This window comes from Elephas maximus, chromosome 21, assembly GCF_024166365.1.
Source record: "Elephas maximus indicus isolate mEleMax1 chromosome 21, mEleMax1 primary haplotype, whole genome shotgun sequence".
NCBI classification, from domain to species: Eukaryota; Metazoa; Chordata; class Mammalia; order Proboscidea; family Elephantidae; genus Elephas; species Elephas maximus.
The window spans coordinates 22,544,781-22,562,724 of NC_064839.1; the positions used below are offsets into that span (position 1 = coordinate 22,544,781).

The following is a 17,944-nucleotide window of genomic DNA, read 5'->3' on the forward strand; positions in this document are numbered from 1 at the left end:
TGTTGAAGAGCAAAGATGGCACCTATGACTATGGTGCGCCTGACCCAAGCCGTGGTATTTTCAGTCGCATCATATGCATGTGAAAGCTGGACAATGACTAAGGAAGACTGAAGAAGAGTTGACACCTTTGAATTGTGGTGTTGGCGAAGAATACTGAATGTACCATGGACTGCCAAAAGAACGAGCAAGTCTGCCTTGGAAGAAGTGCGTCCAGAATGCTCCTTAGAAGCAAGGATGGAGAGACTGCCTCTTACATATTTTGGACATGTTGTCAGGAGGGATGAGTCCCTGGAGAAGGACATCATGCTTGGCAGAGTATAGGGTCAGTGGAAAAGAGGAAGACCCTCAACGAGGTGGATTGGCACAGTGGCTGCAACACTGAGCTCAAGCATAACAACGATTGTAGGGATGGCGGGGGACCCGGCAGTGTTTCGTTCTGTTGTGAATAGGGTTGCTATGAGTTGGAACCGACTCGACGGCACCTAACACCAACAACAACATGGTTCGATCTTGTGTTAGCCTTCACTTGGTTAATACCAAGTATTCACCTCATAGGGTTGCTGTGCAGATTATTTGAATTAATACGAAAAGTGCATAGAACACAAAATAAATATTCCATAATCCTTAGCTACTACTATTATTAGGGTTGAAGCAAATAACGAATATAATCACTGAAGGCCCATGCCCACGTCTTCCTTGTAAAGGTCTGTCTGTCTATCAGCCCATCGATCTTGCTTTATGACCAAGCACTTACATACCAGTTAGAGCTCCTTTGAGGTGATTCCAACTCATGGCAACCCCATGAGTGTCAGAGAAGTGTCCTCCGTAGAGTTTTCAATGGCAGATGTTTTGGAGGTAGATCCCCAGGGCTTTCTTCTCAGTTGCCTCTGTGTGAACTCTAACCCCCAACCTTTTCAATTAGCAGCCAAGCGTGGTAACCATTTGTACCACACAGGGACTTGCTAGGGGGCCACAATAATGAATCCGATCTTAACCGTGACCCCAGGACTAAGTGAAGTGATAGTCTAACGGAAAAGCCTCTGGTCACCAGCTAACCTGGCTTCAATTTTATCCCCAGTTTCAATGTACGGATGAACATGAAGGAGCCATGGCCACAAGGACGGATGGCCAAGCAGTCCTGAATTGCTAAGCCAGATGTGTGACCTTGGACACGGTGTTCCTATCACTGAGTCTCAACCTAATAAAAATAACCATCCCCCTATTCCAGGGTTGTTGGAAGATTGAGAGGAAACGCTGGCCTTGGACATGCTTTATCCATTACACAGGGGCTATGGGTATGATGGTCACAACCAGGTGGGAGCTCTAGAAGGGCCCCTTCCACCCCCCTGCTCACATTCTCTCAATGATGGAAGAAGGTTGGGCTGTGGCAAGGGAAGGAGGCTCTTTCCTGGCAGCCGAGCTGACACATCTGTGAGAGTCTAACATGAATTTCATCCAGGAGGAGTTGCCCCCTCAGGGCAGAAGGACTCCAAGTTCCTGGTGAAACATGGGCTTACTCTAGCCCCTCTGCCAATGCAAGTAAATCAAGTTTTATTGGAACACAATCACACTCATTTATTTACATGTTGTCTATAGCTGCTTTCTTGCTACAAAGACAGAGTTGAGTAGTTACAGAGCTGAAAATATTTAATCTCTGGCCCTTTACAGAAGAAGTTTGTCAGCCCCTGCCATAGTCTGGTAGCCATCCCAAACCCACACCTGAGGGCCAGTTGGGGACCTGGAGGCCTCAGGAGACACCAGTGGGGCCAGATGACTATGCTGATAGCCCATTGCTCCCCCACCTGCCACACACCCCAGTGAATCAGCGCTAGTAGGGTTCCTACACCTTAGATAGAAGCCCAGGGACGTGGGTGACAGATCCTGAAATGTCACCAGCACAAGCGGGCTCCAGATGGAAATTAAATTCAATTGTTTCTAAAAAAAATGAAGTCCATTTTTTTACCTTCTGTGTTTGTGAACTGAGATGTCACATCCAATTCACAGGGCCAGGTGTGCAGATCCTGGGCTAATTGTTCACACCTGCCTTCAGCCACTCACCTCTATACTTGCCAGGTGAAGCTCTGGACATGCTTGCCAGCTGGGTGGTGCCCACTCAGAAGACTGCTTTCCCACAGGCTCTTGTGAAGGGGGAGAAGGCGGTCGCTATGCTCGCACCCTGCGGGCCTGCCCTCTTGGTCACAGCTAGCAGTCCAGTGGGCATTCAGCCCCAGGGTGCCTAGTGGCTGGGGTATCACACCCTGGTCAGTGGTGATCTGTACTGGAGGGTGACTCAGACAACCAACCAAACCTCTTTCAGGAGGTTTGAAACTGCAGAGAAAGCCAGAGCACAGAAGAGGGGACAGAGAAGAACGCGAGAGAACAGTGAGCAGAAACCCTGAGTAAACCGACTGATAGGGTCTTGGCAGGAGCCGGGACTGCAGAGGCTGAGAGGACCTGAGTGCCAATAAAGGTGGATACCCAGCTTAGTGCTAGGGGACACCTATGCAGGAGAGTGGTGAAAAGCAGGAGGTTGACAAAAATGGCCCAGTTGCTGTAGCTCTCTTGGGCCCATTGCCCAGACAACATTCAGGCCTCCACAAGGTCTCGCTGACTTTGCCTTTCCTCACACCTCCTCACATTGTTACCACAAGTCTCCAATCACCAAAGAAATTCTGGGTCTGGCCTCCCTGTAGTTTTACACTCTCACACTAGCATACACTTGGCCTTCCGCATGTCATCACAAATTGTAGATTCATTCTTCTCACTCACTGTATGGTGGTCCCGTCTGCCCCCTGGGTTCTGCCACAGGTGAGCCAGTGTTCACATCCCATCTCTCCTCCAAAGTGCCTGTCATCTGTCTTTAAGGCTGTTTGTTTGGATTTCAACCCCAGCTTTTTGGTATGTTAAGGAAAAGTTATAATTTTGAGAAAAATCCAGTGTTTTCCTGCAGTTAGGGTAAGAATGACACTCCTTATAGCTTTCTGCCTCTGAGCAGAAGGCAAAACTAACCTCTAAGGCAGTTTTAGGATGATGCTTGAGGGACTTCCTCCAAGGTGGTCACCACCCAAGAAGTAGTTCAGGCTACAGAGGCTACAGACCAGCTGCTGGAGGAGGTAGCCTTGGGGAGGGCCTGGGAGAGTACTGTGCATATTGAAGGTGTCACAGCCCTGTGGAATGGCCAGTAAGGCCATGCCGCAGTGCCACAGGGTCACCATGGCACCTCTCTCTCCCTCCCACCTCACTCCAGGGACACACTCAGCCTGTGTCACCTCCACCTCCATGGGTAGCTCCACACTGAAAAGAGGGGTGCTCTACTCGGACCATCCCAAATCCAGCTGTTGGAAGTTGTTGAGGACCCAGAGAGATGGTGCAGACCTAGGGCCCCCTCAGCAGCTCCCAGAACTCGGCCTGCTGCTTCCTGCTTGCCCAGAGGCCCAGCCATCCCCAGTAGAGCACCTTCCTGCTCATGGTGCAGTCAGTCTAAGGAAAAAACCCAAAACAAACCCATTGCCTTTGACTCCAACTCATGGGGACCTCATTTGTTACAGAGTAGGCTCAAGGTCTACAAGGTTTTCTTGACTGTAATATTTACGGAAGCAGATCACCATGCCATTCTTCTTTCTTCAGCAGCACTGCTGGGTGGGTTTGAACTGTCAACATTTCAGTTAGTAGTCAAGCACAAACCATTTGCACCATCCAGGGACCTCATTCTCTCTAAGGAGGAAAGTTTAATCTCCAGACCAAGACACAGACACTGGCTTCATCTCCAAAACATTTATTCCCAAATTTGAGGCAATCAGTACAAAATTCTCCATCCCACCAGACAATTCTTCAGCCTCCACAATAAGAAGCCTCTTTGAGCTATAAGTGCCTTCTGTAGAATGCCCATGTAGAGTACCCAGTTGGCCCTCTGTTCATAGCTCAATGTGCTCTGTCTGCGCTGGCTTCTCTGCTGCCTTCTTGGCCAGGACCTCAGTCCAGAAAGCCACCTCCTTGTCTTTCAGCTTCTGGGCTGCCTTAGTGGTGATGCCAATCTCCAGGTACCCTTCCTTCTGGTCATATGCTGGCCAATGGGGCAGCCCCTCTCCATTGGGGTCCCTGGGAACAGAATCAAATAGAAATTCCCAAAGTTACAGTGTGGACTGAAGCAACCTTCTGAAACATGCAGAGATCCATTGGCTTCATCTCTGCCAAGAGGCTCACTTGCCTCGAAGACAGGGAGCTCACCATCTCTGGGGGGAGCTTGTTCCCTTTTAAAAAGCTCCCATTGTTAGAGTACTTTGGTCATAGAGTCAAGAGCTTTACCACTTAAACTTCCCAAATAGGTATGCCCTGCTACCCCTGTCCCCGACTCTGCTCCTCTCTGCCACCAATCTCACCCATTCCGAGCAAAGTTGGCCCACAGTTTCATCACCATCTTGCTGAGTTTGACCTCCTCTTCGGTGCCACTCTCTGTGGAGAAGGGAAAAGAAAAAAAGCCTTTGATACTCAAAGTATGCTTCGTGGACCAGCAGGATCAGAATGTTGGTCCTTATCCCAGACCTACTGATAGAAAATCTGCATTTTAACAAGATCCTGGGTAATTTGTGTGCACTTCAGGTTTGAGAATTACTGATCTGGGAGTCAGTGATGGGCCTCTAGTCAATCTGTGAACTGGCTGCATTTATCTTTTTGTACCCACATGACCCTCCTTCCCCTTCAGAATCACAATGTCACACCCCATAGCTGCCTTCACAGCAGCTCCAACTCCAAGACTGCTCTCCCTTGGGTATTTTCTCAATCTCCTTCACCCACCCCCATTTTGATAGTCTCAAAAAAACAGAGCTGAAATGGTCATATGGGGTTATACAACCGGGAGATGCCCAGAGGCATTGGTGTGTCACAGAGAACCAAAAGGTGGGTCACAAGTTATCTGTAATACATAGTAGTTAGGTATTGTAGACATTGGTGAAGGATTTTCTTTAAAATAATGTGTTATTAAATAGATCAAATTTTAAAAGATGTGAGTTTTAGATAAATGTTAAAATAGATGGTAGATACATAGCAGATAGATAGATGGTAGAGAAATAGATGCTAGATAATAGATGAGCAGACAAGTAGAGAGACACACACACATAAGAAGTGATTCAAAGTTCACACCAAGTCTAGCCTTACTCTCACTCGCATTCTGTTATGCTCTTAGGAGTGGGAAATGTAGGGATGGCATTCTAGCCCTACAGGTGACCCACTACCTGTCTTATTGATGCCACAGGTCTGGATTCTGAGAGTGACCACAGCTGAGAGCATGTGAATGCACATCCCCCATCATGCATGTTAGGCAGGAGAAAGGCTGGGAACTGCCCAATGTAGTTCAACCCTATTATGGTGAATTCAGGAAACTAAGGCCAGGAAAGAAGGAGGAAATTGCTTAAGGCCACCAAAACGAGACTTGAGCCCAGGTCTCCTAACTACAAGCTCATAGCCAGCAAAGAGCCATCACCTTTTAAAAATGGGGCCCCGAAGACCGAGAAGAGCTCGTCCCCATGATCTCCTATCACCGTCTTGGGTTTCATCTCTGGTGAGAAGCTTGGACGATGCTGAAACTCATACATGTAGGTGGGGCCTCCGGCATCTGAGAAAACAAGAATTGATGCTCTATTCATTTTACCAGATGCCCACCTGGGTGATACCAAGGTCTCCAGGGGGCCCTGAGCGTTCAGGGATTTGGTCACACATCTGGGTACTGAGTACACAACACCAACTATATTAATAGTGGCTGAGCTCTGTGAGTGCCAACTGTGTGTTGGGAGCTGTGTGGCCCTGCAGGAAACCCCTGGTTATCATCTCAATTCAGAAATGGAGTTTCAGGAAAGCTCATTAACTCACTTAAGACTGCATAGTTGATTGAGGTGCGGCAGGGATTTGGGCCTAGTATTTGTTGAATGAATGAATGTTGAAATTCCTACATCAATCTATTCAAAATGACTATCATTACAGGGCCCTAGGTCAATTCATATAAACCCCTTTGCCTACTGATGCCTTCATACACACAAAAATCTATATACATCCAGTGTACGCTATTGTATTTCATTGATAAAAGACTAGTTTTCATTCCTTTGGAGAATATCTACAGCCTAATAGATGTCTTCAATTTTCCCTAGTTTTGAACATTTCCACTGGTATAGAAATTTTACAACTTTTCCCCCCTAAGCATAGTAAGAAATTTACAAAATGCAGAAAAATGAACAAAAGGATCACTTACAATCCCACCACTCAGAGGAAGCCTTTTTTGGTATTTTAGCATGTATGCCTTTAATATATATATAATTGAGATAATATCATATTTGCTATTTTGGAATATACTATAATCATTTCTTCACACCATTAAACATCATCCACAAAAAGATTTAACAATATATGTCATCCCAACACTAGGATTTCTCTCTGTGCGGTAGAAAAGGTTAAAGTGCTCAGCTGCCAACTGAGAGATTGGAGGTTCAAGTCTAACCAGAGGTACCTGAGAAGACAGGCCTGGGAATCTACTTCTGAAAAATCAGCCACTGAAAACCCTAGAGAGCACAGTTATACTCTGACACACATGCGATTGCCATGAGTTACAGTCAACTTGACGGCAACTATTAACCTGAAAACATGAGGGCTCAGCAGAGTTCATTTAATCCTTCCCCTCACTTCCTCTGTGCCCTTGAGAAGTGTTGTTTGGAACAATCAGTTCTTCTGTGGCTCTGAAATCTACTTGTTAAACAGGTGCTTCAAGGCCAAGGCCAAGGTGAATTTGCCGAAGGAGGTGGTTTAGCCTTGCCCCTGCCACTCAAAAGTTTTAGAAAAGAAACAGAACCCAGCCATAGAGGAAAGGCCTTTTGTGAACGAGAGAACTTATTTTAAGCAGTATCTTGCCCAAAAGAAATTCTTTTTTTTTTTTTGAAAGTTACTGTGTAGGATATATAACACTCCTATGATTACAACACAGGTCTACAGAGGAAAGCAGGGCACAGATTTGGGTAACAGCAATTAGGAACAAAGGACGCAGAGACTGATAATCAAATATTTGCAAATTAAAACAGAGCGTGCTGTTCTCTCTCTCTCTTTTTTTCTTCAGTTGGGGTAGGGCTTATGAAATTTACAATATTTTTTAATCTTAGTATCCCAAGTGTGCAAGAGAGTTAAGAAATCCACAGTCTTATACACTGAATAGCAATTTTGCAATAAGTGTCAAGAGCTTTAAAATACTCTTACAGTTCAGCCCAGTAATTTCGCTTCTAAAAAGCAGTCCTAAGAAAATTATTAGAGATGTGGTCAAAGATTTATGCACACAAGGATGAGTATAACGTTATTTGTGGTATCAAAAAAGGAGCAACCAGCCTAAGTAGCCAGTAAGAAGGGATGTTAAAGCCAGTTATAATGTATTCATTCCACGGAATCACATGCAGCCAATGTTATATATGTTTTTCAATGACATTGGGAAATGCCTATAATATAGTATTAAAAGAAAAATCATAACATTGATCTTTTAATTATAGGTAAGACATGAAACAATTATTAGGAAAACAAAAACCAAAAACATTGACAGCAAAGTCTCCAGGCAGAAGAACTATGAGTGATACCTCATTTCTTCTATATGTGTTCCTGTCTTTCAAAACTTTTTACAATTGTAACAAATTAATTTTACATTAAAAAAGTTCTTTTTATTTGAAGGACTTTAATTAAGAAGTGACATAAATATAGGAATGAAATAATAAAAAGCCCCTAAACTCAATGTCATATAATATCCTGGGATGGATGAGACTAGCAGAAGATGCAGAAAGGGACACCACAGGTTGCAGGAGACAAAACCAAATTTATGAAAAAAACAGATTTGATCCCAGGTGGCCCCCAGCTAAAGGGTTTCATCAGGACCCTAGAGAGGAAGAAAGGGTAGGTAATTAGCACCTGTACATTATGGCTGTGAGGTGTGCTTGGGCACAAAGTAGTTCAGTATTAGGTAGCCTATTCCATGCTATAGGTAGTTTTGATCATACTTAAAAAGTCCTGAATTGAAAAACCCTTCCAGCAGGGTTAGAGAAAGAGGGACCAAGGAAACATTTGTTAGCTTGCACATGAGGAGAATGAGATAATGGAGTTTGTGGAAAAGGCGAAGTCCTCAAAATGGCATCTAGGAGGAAACATCCATCTACTATCTAGGTGAGCTCCTCCATCGTTAACCTCACATCCCACCTACTCATCTTTGGGGAAGGTGAGGTTGGAAGATCCCATGGAAGACCCTGCCCTGGCCCTCAGCTTGTCGCAGGCACATGATGGAATGGGCAAAATCCTGCCACTGATACTGACATCCTGCAGACTGCCTCCTCCCACACATCCACTGCTCATTCCTTTTGGTTTTCTTGGTCCCTGACAACATCCCTGGCCCTATGCTTGGCTCCCAATCTTCTCCCAGCCCCATCAATTAATAAAGCAGTTTGCAGGTAGCTCTGACCAAGATGTACCTTCCAATATTTGCTCTCCAGCTCCCATATCATCATGACTTCCAGTAAGGAACACCAGGAGCAGATGCTGTCAGTACTCCCACCCATATCCTCCATTTCTGGACATGCCAGCCTGACACCTACCTCCAGCATCCATAACTATTTGCCTGGGGTCTTTGGCCACTGGAGACTACTCTGTCCCCTCATGCAACAGGTCAAAGTGCCAGAAAATTAAAAACCCATTGGGAACAACCAATGGCTAGTGGGAGTTTGTAGTAAGTACCCAAGCTCCCTTGCTGCTGAGATGGGATGACCCCGAGGCAAGTCCTCTTCTTGTTTCCCAGAGTTCCCAGTGCCAGTTGTCCACAGTGGATACTGCTGAACAATGCATCATTGATTGGCTTCCTTTCTTCTCCTTGGTCGCCTCCTCACATTCCTACTGGTGTTTTCTGGGATCACCTCTCACATAAACTACTAGCACTCAGATTCTTTTCTTAGAGTTGGCTTCTGGCAGAAACCAAAACAGAACAGTACCTCACTCCAGGTCAAGTGGAATTGAACTTTGAGATTGGACTCTCGGCAGTTTCAACATATCTGTCTGTGCTGGGGGTGCGGGGGCTGGGAAGGACAGACAAAGGATCTGGAGGTGGACAGCATCCCCTCTCCTGTCCAGCCTCTGGCACTCACCCCTGTGACGACGTGCCACAATCACAGATGGGACACCAAGAGCTGCATCTCCAAGCATGTCCAGGAACAGGTCTTTCTTTTTGACAGGGTCATCTGTCCCACCTAAGTACTTCTCAGTGATCACCGGAGTCAGTTCCTCAGGGATGGCCTGAATGGATCAAGAGTGAAAAGTGACCACCAGCTGCCCACCCCCAGGTGAGCCGACGTGGCTTCTCCACCCAGTGAGGAAAGCTTGCATTAATAGGACACCAATCAAGCTCTTTGCAGCTCTCATCCAGGGCAGCAAGGTGGGAAAGGCAGGAAAATGGGGGCAGAACCCTCAGGTCTTAGTCTTTGATCTGCCACTTAAGTGCTATATATGGTTTTGGCAAGTTCCTTCCCCTTTTGGGGTCTCAGCCACTTCCCATGATTCACTGGACTCTTACAACAAGGGGGTAGGACTTCCATAAGAGCGATGCAGCTGTCTTCTGGTCCAGTTTACCTTCAGAGAGTGGGTAGCCCATCAACTGTTAAAAAAAAATGATTACACACTTGTGAATCATTGAGAATTAATAGAAAGAAACAACCAAGGAAACCAACACAGACTGAAGAGGCTCTTACTTTGCCATGCTTTGATGAGCATGGGCTTCGATAAGTTGGACAAAATCAATCAATCAAATGGACTTATATTCAGGAACTCAAGGAGTATAGGAGGATGAAAAATGTTTTGCAGAAGCTGCCCCAATTCTTTGCAGCCTACTGTGACATTTATCAGGCTAGAATCCCCCCAGTGCTCAGTGAGTCAGAAGGGAAGGCTGAAGCCAGGTAGTGTTGAAGTAGAGGGCTGTGGAGCAGATGACACAGGCCTGCCTCAGATGTCCGAGGAAGCCCTGACTCCTGCCTTTAGGGCTTTGGTCCTTTGGGATAACCTCTGAAATCCCTCTGAGGGGAAAGTCCTTCTTCACTTTTAGAAGTCAGTTTTAACTCACAAGACAGCAGCTTTCTCTGAATCTTTCCAATTAGATTACTAAGAGCATGTGCAGAGACTTACAGAGAAAATATGAAAGCACCAAGCCTTAGGTGGGGGCCCTGGGCCTGAGGCTTAGCTCTTCTTAACTCCCGAGCTCCATCCCCATTCCAGGCTTTGGTTTTCCCACATGAACCATTATTATCTCTACAGGCCCTCCCAGCATTGACGTTTCAGGGTTCATTGATTGGAAGGACACAGTGTTTGGGGGAGGGGTTCCCATGGGCAGCACCACCCATTTGACCATCTCAGAGAAGATTTTCATGGAAACGTCAACTCATGCCGAAGGCAACCGGCACCCTCCACTCAAAGAGGGCCTTGGAGAATGAAGAGCTCATCCTAACTTGAGATGGTGGTGGGGTAGAGTCTAAGATGTGTCCACTTTCTCACTTTTGGAAGAAGCCAGCCAAACTCTTGCTTGTTGATTCCAACAATGTAGGGGACAGTGTTGAATTTCTTTTCTGCCATAATCTCTTCAGGTGTCTTTGGCAACAGCATCCCATCAACCAAAATGGGCAGGAAGGGATAGCTCTGGAAGAGAACAGAGTAGTGAGGCCAGAGCTGGGTGGAGTCAGTGGTGGGGAGGGGGTGACCAACTTCAGCTTCTGTTAGGTTGACATAATTGCTGCTGCCCAGAGTGGGTGCATGTGGTTGTGTTATGTGGGCTGTGTGCATTGCCTTGCTCAGTTTAAACAAACAAACAAACAAGCTCAGGGGCACTCCTCTTTTTCTCACACCTACATTCAGTCTGTCAGCAAATCCTGTATGCTATTCCTTCAAAAAATATCCACACTCCCATCCCTTCTCACCACACTGCACTACTACTACCCTAGGTCAAGCCGCCATCTTGCCTTGCCTGGATTATGTACAGCAATGTAACAGCCTCCCATTGGGCTCACCTCATCTGCCCTTGTCCCTTCCCTACAGTTTATTTTCAACACAGCAGCCAAACAGACCCTTTGTGAAATCTAAGGTTATGTTACCCCTCTGTTCAAAACCCTCCAATGGGTTCTCATCTCGATTTGAATCAAAATCTAAATCCTTTAAATGGCCACGCCCCCGCATCCCATTATCTCTTTATCCTGAAGCCTAGTCTGTCCCCTCACTGATCCACTCAAGTTACACTGACCTTGTGCCCTGGGCCTTTGCAGAAGCTATTCCCTGTGCCTAGAGCACTGTTCCTCCAGTTTTCCTGAGAACTGGCTTCCTCACCTCCTCCAGAACTTGGCTCAAATATCACCTTCTCACTGAGCCATTCCCTGATCCTTCTACTTAAAATTCAAACCACGGACATACCCACTGGCAGGTTCTACGCCAATTTCTTGCTTTATTTTTCTCCATAACACTGACTTCCATCAAACACACCACACATTTTGTTTATTGTAATCCCCCCAACCAGAATGTTAGGTTCTAAGAGAGTAGCGAATTTTGTCTTTTTTGGCCTGTTTTGGTGTTCTGGCCCCAGTTTCTAAATCAGATCCTGGCACATAGTAAGTGCTTATTAAATAATCACTGAGAGACTGAATAAATCCAATTGATTCTTCAGGACATCACTTCCCAGGGAGGGGGCAGAGAGGACAGGATTGTAAGATGGTACAGAGGCAATGTCACCAGAAGCTGGTAACCTGTTGGAAGGTGGCAGATGAAGAAGGAGATGGGGAGGATGTGGCTAAAGTATCCAGTCCGTGTGGCCGGGAGGAGGGTGCACCCAGGACTGAGACCCTTGGCTCCCTCCCTGAGGCCCTGTAAAGAGTGCAGCTTGCACAGCCAACCAACCCTGGCCTCTCAGGAGAAGATTTGGGCTCCTCAGTGAAGGTTCCTGAAGAAACTCTTTATCCAGGTAACATCTCTGCCACCCCATGGAGGAAGATTCTAGCTCAGCCTCCACCCAAAGGGGCATTTTGGGGAGCAGGAAATATAAGCAAGAGAAGGTTAGTCTGGTCCATATGGCACAGAACTGATGTCTGGGAGCACTGGACTGGGAGTCTGGGAAATGGGCTCCAGTCCTGCCTCTGGCCCTCCTGGCTGTGTTACCCAGGCCAGTCACTGCCCCTCTCTGGGCCTTGGTAATATAAACACAAGGAGTTACTGTGATTCCACAAAAAGGAGGATTCTTTCATCCACATTTCACTGGAGATTAAAGTGTAAGGCTTGAAAGTTGTAATTAAAAAAACGAAGGCCCTTACCTCTCTGGGGTCTCCAAGTAAATCAAGACTGAAGAATTTCTGTGAAGACAAAGGCAGAGGCCGTGAATGAGAAGCCTTCCTGGGAAAGAAGCTGATCTTTTGTTAGGTGAGCCCTGGAGGTAAAGGGCTTCCTTCCAGGTGCCACCCTGGCTGGGCCATGAGGAAGTGGGCTGGACCCTGGCTCCCCTGGTATAGGACAGGGGGAGGGGACGGCAGGAACAAGGCAAGGACAACTTCTGGGGTCCCCAATCTACAGTCGCTGGACATCTCTTGTTTGTGCCACCCTGCCCTGCATCTATTTCCCCTTCTCTTGGAGACCAAAACCAAACCTGTTGCAGTCGAGTCATTTCTGACCCATACTCACCGTATAGGACAGAGTAAAACTGCCCTATAAGGTTTCCAAGGAGTGACTGGTGCATTTGAATTGCTGACCTTTTGGTTAGCAGTTGTAGTTCTTAACAACTGTGCCACCACGGTTTACTATCTAGCACCCCAATTTTCCTCTTCCCCACTCTCACCCCTTTGGTCAGAAATGTATATTTGACCTGAGGTGCTCTGTCTCCCTGATCACAATGATTATTTCAGGAATGGTACTTGCTCATGTCATTTTATCCCAAAACTTCTGAGGGAATTATTGGGAAATGGTCATCTCTTTCCAGTAGGGTTTCTAAACTGCTAAAATGTACGTTTAGAGTGCCATTGTTTTCTTTAATCTCCCAGGGGACAAAACTGCCTCAGAGTGAAGCCAGCACTGAGCATAGGAAGGTGAGAGGTAGAGAGAGATTAAAAAAGCAAAGGAAACCCACTGCCATTGAGTCGATTCTGACTCGTAGTGACCCTATAGGACAGAGAAGAATTGTCCCATAAGTTTCTGAGAAGTGGCTGGTGGATTTGAACTACAGTCCTTTTTTGTCAGAAGCCGAACTCTCAACCACTATGCCTCCAGAGACAGAGAGACTCCCGTAATATCATTTGAGCACCAGGATCCAGCTATGTCTGAAACTACCTACTCCTTTCAGTTATCTGAAGATCCTGTTACAACACATTCCTTTTTTTGGCTTGAGACACGTTGAAATGAGTTTTTTCACCTTGCACTAAAAAACCCTGACTCATACAAGCTCACTGAAACTCACCCTTCCCCTGCCTCCCCACGGCTGTCCTTGGTGTGTGGTCATCAAAATTGCGCTGAATGTTACATTACACTGCAGCGAATATGCCTGACAAGTATGCAGGAAGTGACCAGAAAGGGTCTCTCCATTCTGAATTGTAGCTCCAGCAGTCAGGTGTGAGTGTGTGTGTGTGTGTGTGTGTGTGTGTGCGTGTATTGGGGATAGTGAATAATCATGGAAAGCGCTTCCAAATGATCACAGAAAGTCCCAAAAGGAGATTTTAGGACTCTTAGGTTCTCTGGGTTTTCCCAAATTCACCAACTCTCCCCCTTATAAGCAGGGTCCTTTGTGTCTCATAAAGAATTGTTAAAATATTTGCCTCTTTCCAGGTATCAGAAAATACTTGTGTGTTAATTCTTTGAACACTTTGGTCACCTTATTAGGGGTTGAGACACCAGGATCCAAGCCCAGAAACCACACTGGGCTCAACTCATGGGGATACATGCAGAGTCCAGTGCTCTATGCCTGCCCCTGGGAAACCCTGGAAGAATCCTCAGGAGGCCAGGGTCCAGACTGAAAGTCCAAAGGCTCTGGCTACTTTGGAGCTCACATTCGTACCCTTCCCCCACAAAGGGAATAGCTTGGCTTGAAGTCCTGTATTCTCTGAGGTGTGTGCCCTGCTGTAGCTTCTCTGAGATGACAGATGCTGTAGCCATCCACCAATCTGCAAACGTCACCTTCTATGTGAAGCATCCCTGCTGGTTAAAATGAAGGCTTCCCCCTCCGTACTCCCACCACAGTTAAGGATGGGTGTGTTTTTCCTTCGACAGTTCCTTGTGGGCAAGGAAACACATCCATATTTATGTCTGCATCATCGACTCTGACACCCCCCGTATAGTTAGCATGGATGGACAGATGAATGGATGGATGCATGAATGGATGGAAGGGGTTGGCCAATATATGGAGTATGGATGAGTTGAACAAATAACTGGATAGATGGACGGTAACTGGTGGACAGAGGAATCATTGGTTTTTGGAGTGAAGATATATGGTGGATGGATGATGAATGGATCTGGATGGATTGATAATCGATGGATGTAATGTTATTGATGGATTGGATAGATTTGTAGTTGAGTCGATAGATGGTAAGATGATAAATGGATAGATGGGTGGGTGGATGGATGGCTACCCTAGAATCACAGTTGAGGCAGGGTCTCAGGAAATCTAGAAAACTGGGCTACTATTGAGTTATAATTTAGGTAGCTTCTAAATTAACCACGATAAATTGTGGCAAACTTTGTTCTTAATAACCTTGCCCCTAAAATTCAGGATGGTGATTTTCTCTGTGAAGGAAGGAGGAGAATGGAGCTAGAAAGGGATGCCCAGGGATTTTCAGCCAAATCTGTAATGGTTAATTTCTTTAAAATATATCCAAAAGTGAGGATGGTGAAATAAGAAATTTTGATAAAACTGGGGGATTATCACAGAATTCTTCATTAATGTTATTATTTTACTTTTCTGAGATTTGATATATTTCACAATAAAAAAGGATAGAAGAAATTACTTACTGAGATCCTTAGGCTAACGCTGCTCCTGAGAAAAAGGAAACTGCCCAGGTAGATTTTTTAGGTAAATGTGGCGGCTGAAATGATAAAGCCTGGGGCCAAGTTTAAAGGGTGGGACTTATGTGGCTATAAGAATGAATGCACCTACCATCTTCAGCGATGTCTCCAAGAGTTCCTCCTCTGTCTTCTGGCGCAGGCAGTGAACCATGACAGCAGAGGTGGTGGTTTTACACCCAGCCAAGGTAGCAACTTTCTGTGGAGATCACAAGTTACAGTAGAATTCAAGAGTAATATCCCTGCCCTCAAACAATGTAGACAGAACGTTTCACCCCTACCCTATTTCTGAAGGTAGCATACTATAGTAGAAAAAAGACGAGAAGGTATGAGTCCTGTGTCCTAGTCTTGCCTCTATTATTAATTTGAATTGTGATTTGAGCCAATTACACATTCTCTCTGTCTGTTACGTGAACCAGAACCAGTTGTCCTCAAGCCAATTACAACTCATGCCAACTCCATGTGTTTCAGAGTAAGACTGTGCTTTATAGGGTTTTCAACGGCTGTGATCTTTCAGAAGTAGAACACCATGCCTTATTCTGAGTGCTTAACCGTTTTCACCACCCAGGGGCTCCTCAGTTACCTTATGTCTGTTTAATGATCTCAGAGCTGAATATCTAAAGAGAGGCAGTGTGGAGTGGTAGTTAAGAGCATCAACTCTCAATAATATTGGCTGAATTCATATCTCAGCTCTGCCACTTACATTTGACTTACATTTGACCTTGGGCAAGTCACTTAACTTCTCTGTTGTCAGTTTCTACAACTACGGTGTTGTTGTTGTTGTGTGCCATTCAGCTGATTCTGACTCAGAGTGACCTTCCATGACAGAGTAGAACTGCCCTATAAGGTTTTTTAGGCTGTAATCTTTATGGGAGCAGACTGCCAGGTCTTTGTTGATGGAGTGGCTGGTGGGTTCAAAGTGAAGTCCTTTCAGTTAGCAGCAAGCACTTAACCCTTATGCCACCAAGGCTCTTCAGCTTTTCCACCCATAGATGGGGATAATGACTGGCCTATCTTAATACCTGAAAGGGCTTAGAAGGGTACCAACACATATTAAAACATGTGCAGAACTACGGGAGGTCCAGTTAAGATGACTCACATGAAGGCACTTCAGAAAGTACAGAATATCATTTAACTCTAAGGCCTAAAGGAAAATGGCCTGGCATCCATCCCAATGCATAGCAGATGTTGCTTCAAAGTTAAACAAGAAAATATGTAAATGAATGGGTGTGATGGTGTTCCAATAAAACTTTATTTATGGACACCGACATTTGAATTTCGTATAATTTGCACAGGTTTTGAAATATTGTTCTTCTTTTGATTTTTTCAATTACTTAAAAATATAAAAACCATTCTTAGCTCAAGGGTCATAAAAATAAATAAATAATGATCAAGCTTCTAAGACAAGCTGAGGGGCTCAGATCACTGCTTGGAGAGCTAGTGACACAACCAGAGCCTTTTTCCCTCTTTAAAAATAAAAAAAAAGGAAAAAGAAGACCCTGCTGAAGGAGAGGTTTCCTTCAGCCTGTCTTGGAGTTGGACTGGTCTGTCCATCACAACTTTGCCCTCAACTTTTCTGAGAATGGTTACTTCTGGGCCACGGAGCTCCCATAGTAGCTCCTGCAAGCCACGTGCATACAAGTTGCCCACCCTCCTAACTACATTCAATGCGACCAAGGATGGGCATCCAAGCAAACCTGGGACAGAGAATTTCTTTTGTAAATGATCTGGAATTGGGGCTGAGCACTTCTAACACAAAAATGATAAACGCTCTAAAGCAGAGGAGAAAGCCTGACTACCTTCTGAAATCAAAAGGAAATTCTTAAAACTCAGGGGCAGGTGGAGTGGTCATGTGAACTGGAAGCAAAACATAACCAGAGGAGAAGAAGCAGATGGATAGAATGTGGACTGCATGATGGTGGGGCCTTGGTGAGTGTGCACTGGCACCCCAGAGCCTAGTATAGCACCTGGTACACAGTCAATGCTCGGTATGTATTTGTTGAATAAGTTAAATGGCACAGGGAGAAGTAGATGACAAAGAGAGAGCAATAATGGAGATAGCTGCATCTCCAAGCCCAGGAATGCCAAGAACTGCCAACAACTACCAAAGCAGAAAGAGACAAGAATCTTCCCGTAGAGTTGACAGAGAACAGCTAGCCCTGCCAATGCCTTAAATTCAAACTTCTGGTCTCCAAAACTGTCAGACAGTAAATCCTTGTTCTTTAGCGTCACCCACTTGTGGCATTTTTGTTAAGGTAGCCCTAGCAAACTAAGACCTTGAGTAAGGTGTCTCGTTGTCTGTCCTGTTAGCCACTCTCACTTCCATAATTCTTTGACAACGTAAGTTGAGTCCTTGGCAAGAAAGACCCCTGAGATTCCAGGAGGCCAGAGCAAAAGGTGCAGGCACCTGTCCAAAGTGAGACCTACCTCAGCTGCCAACCTGCTTTCATTCTTGACCACAGCAACACAGAGGGCCACGCCACTCTCAGAAATGGCCCGGTGGAAGAGGTTCTTGGCCAGAGGAGATAAAACCTGTGAGGGGAGTGGAGAGGAGGAGAGTTTATGCTCACAGGGAGGGGTCAATGACACATCTGTTCTTCCAGAGCTACCTCCATTCACAGCTCTGCCCTGGCACATTGCTCTGGGGATAACTCAAGGAGGTTCAGGAGCATGTAAGAGAACTCAGCGGACATAATAGCTCCTCATCTGTCCTGGGCTGTTCCCCTAGACTGACCCAGGGGCCTGGCTTCCATAAGACAAGCTTAGCGGGGTGGATCAGGAACACAGGGTGAGGGCTGGAATAGGAAGTGTATGGCACATCTTTATTATCAACAACCAAAAGTGTTCTGAAGAACACCTTGGCATATCCCCAACAAAC

General features: G+C 45.7%; 1 protein-coding gene and 1 pseudogene across 1 annotated transcript in view; both read right to left on the reverse strand.

Annotated features, from left to right (window-relative positions):
* The window catches only part of LOC126064515 (liver carboxylesterase 1-like), a 283,681-nt gene that overhangs the window by 240,259 nt on the left and 25,478 nt on the right, over positions 1-17,944 (reverse strand). The gene's annotated exons all lie outside the window — the stretch shown is intronic.
* LOC126065080 (liver carboxylesterase 1-like) overlaps positions 3,761-17,944 on the reverse strand; it is a 37,259-nt pseudogene continuing 23,075 nt past the window's right edge.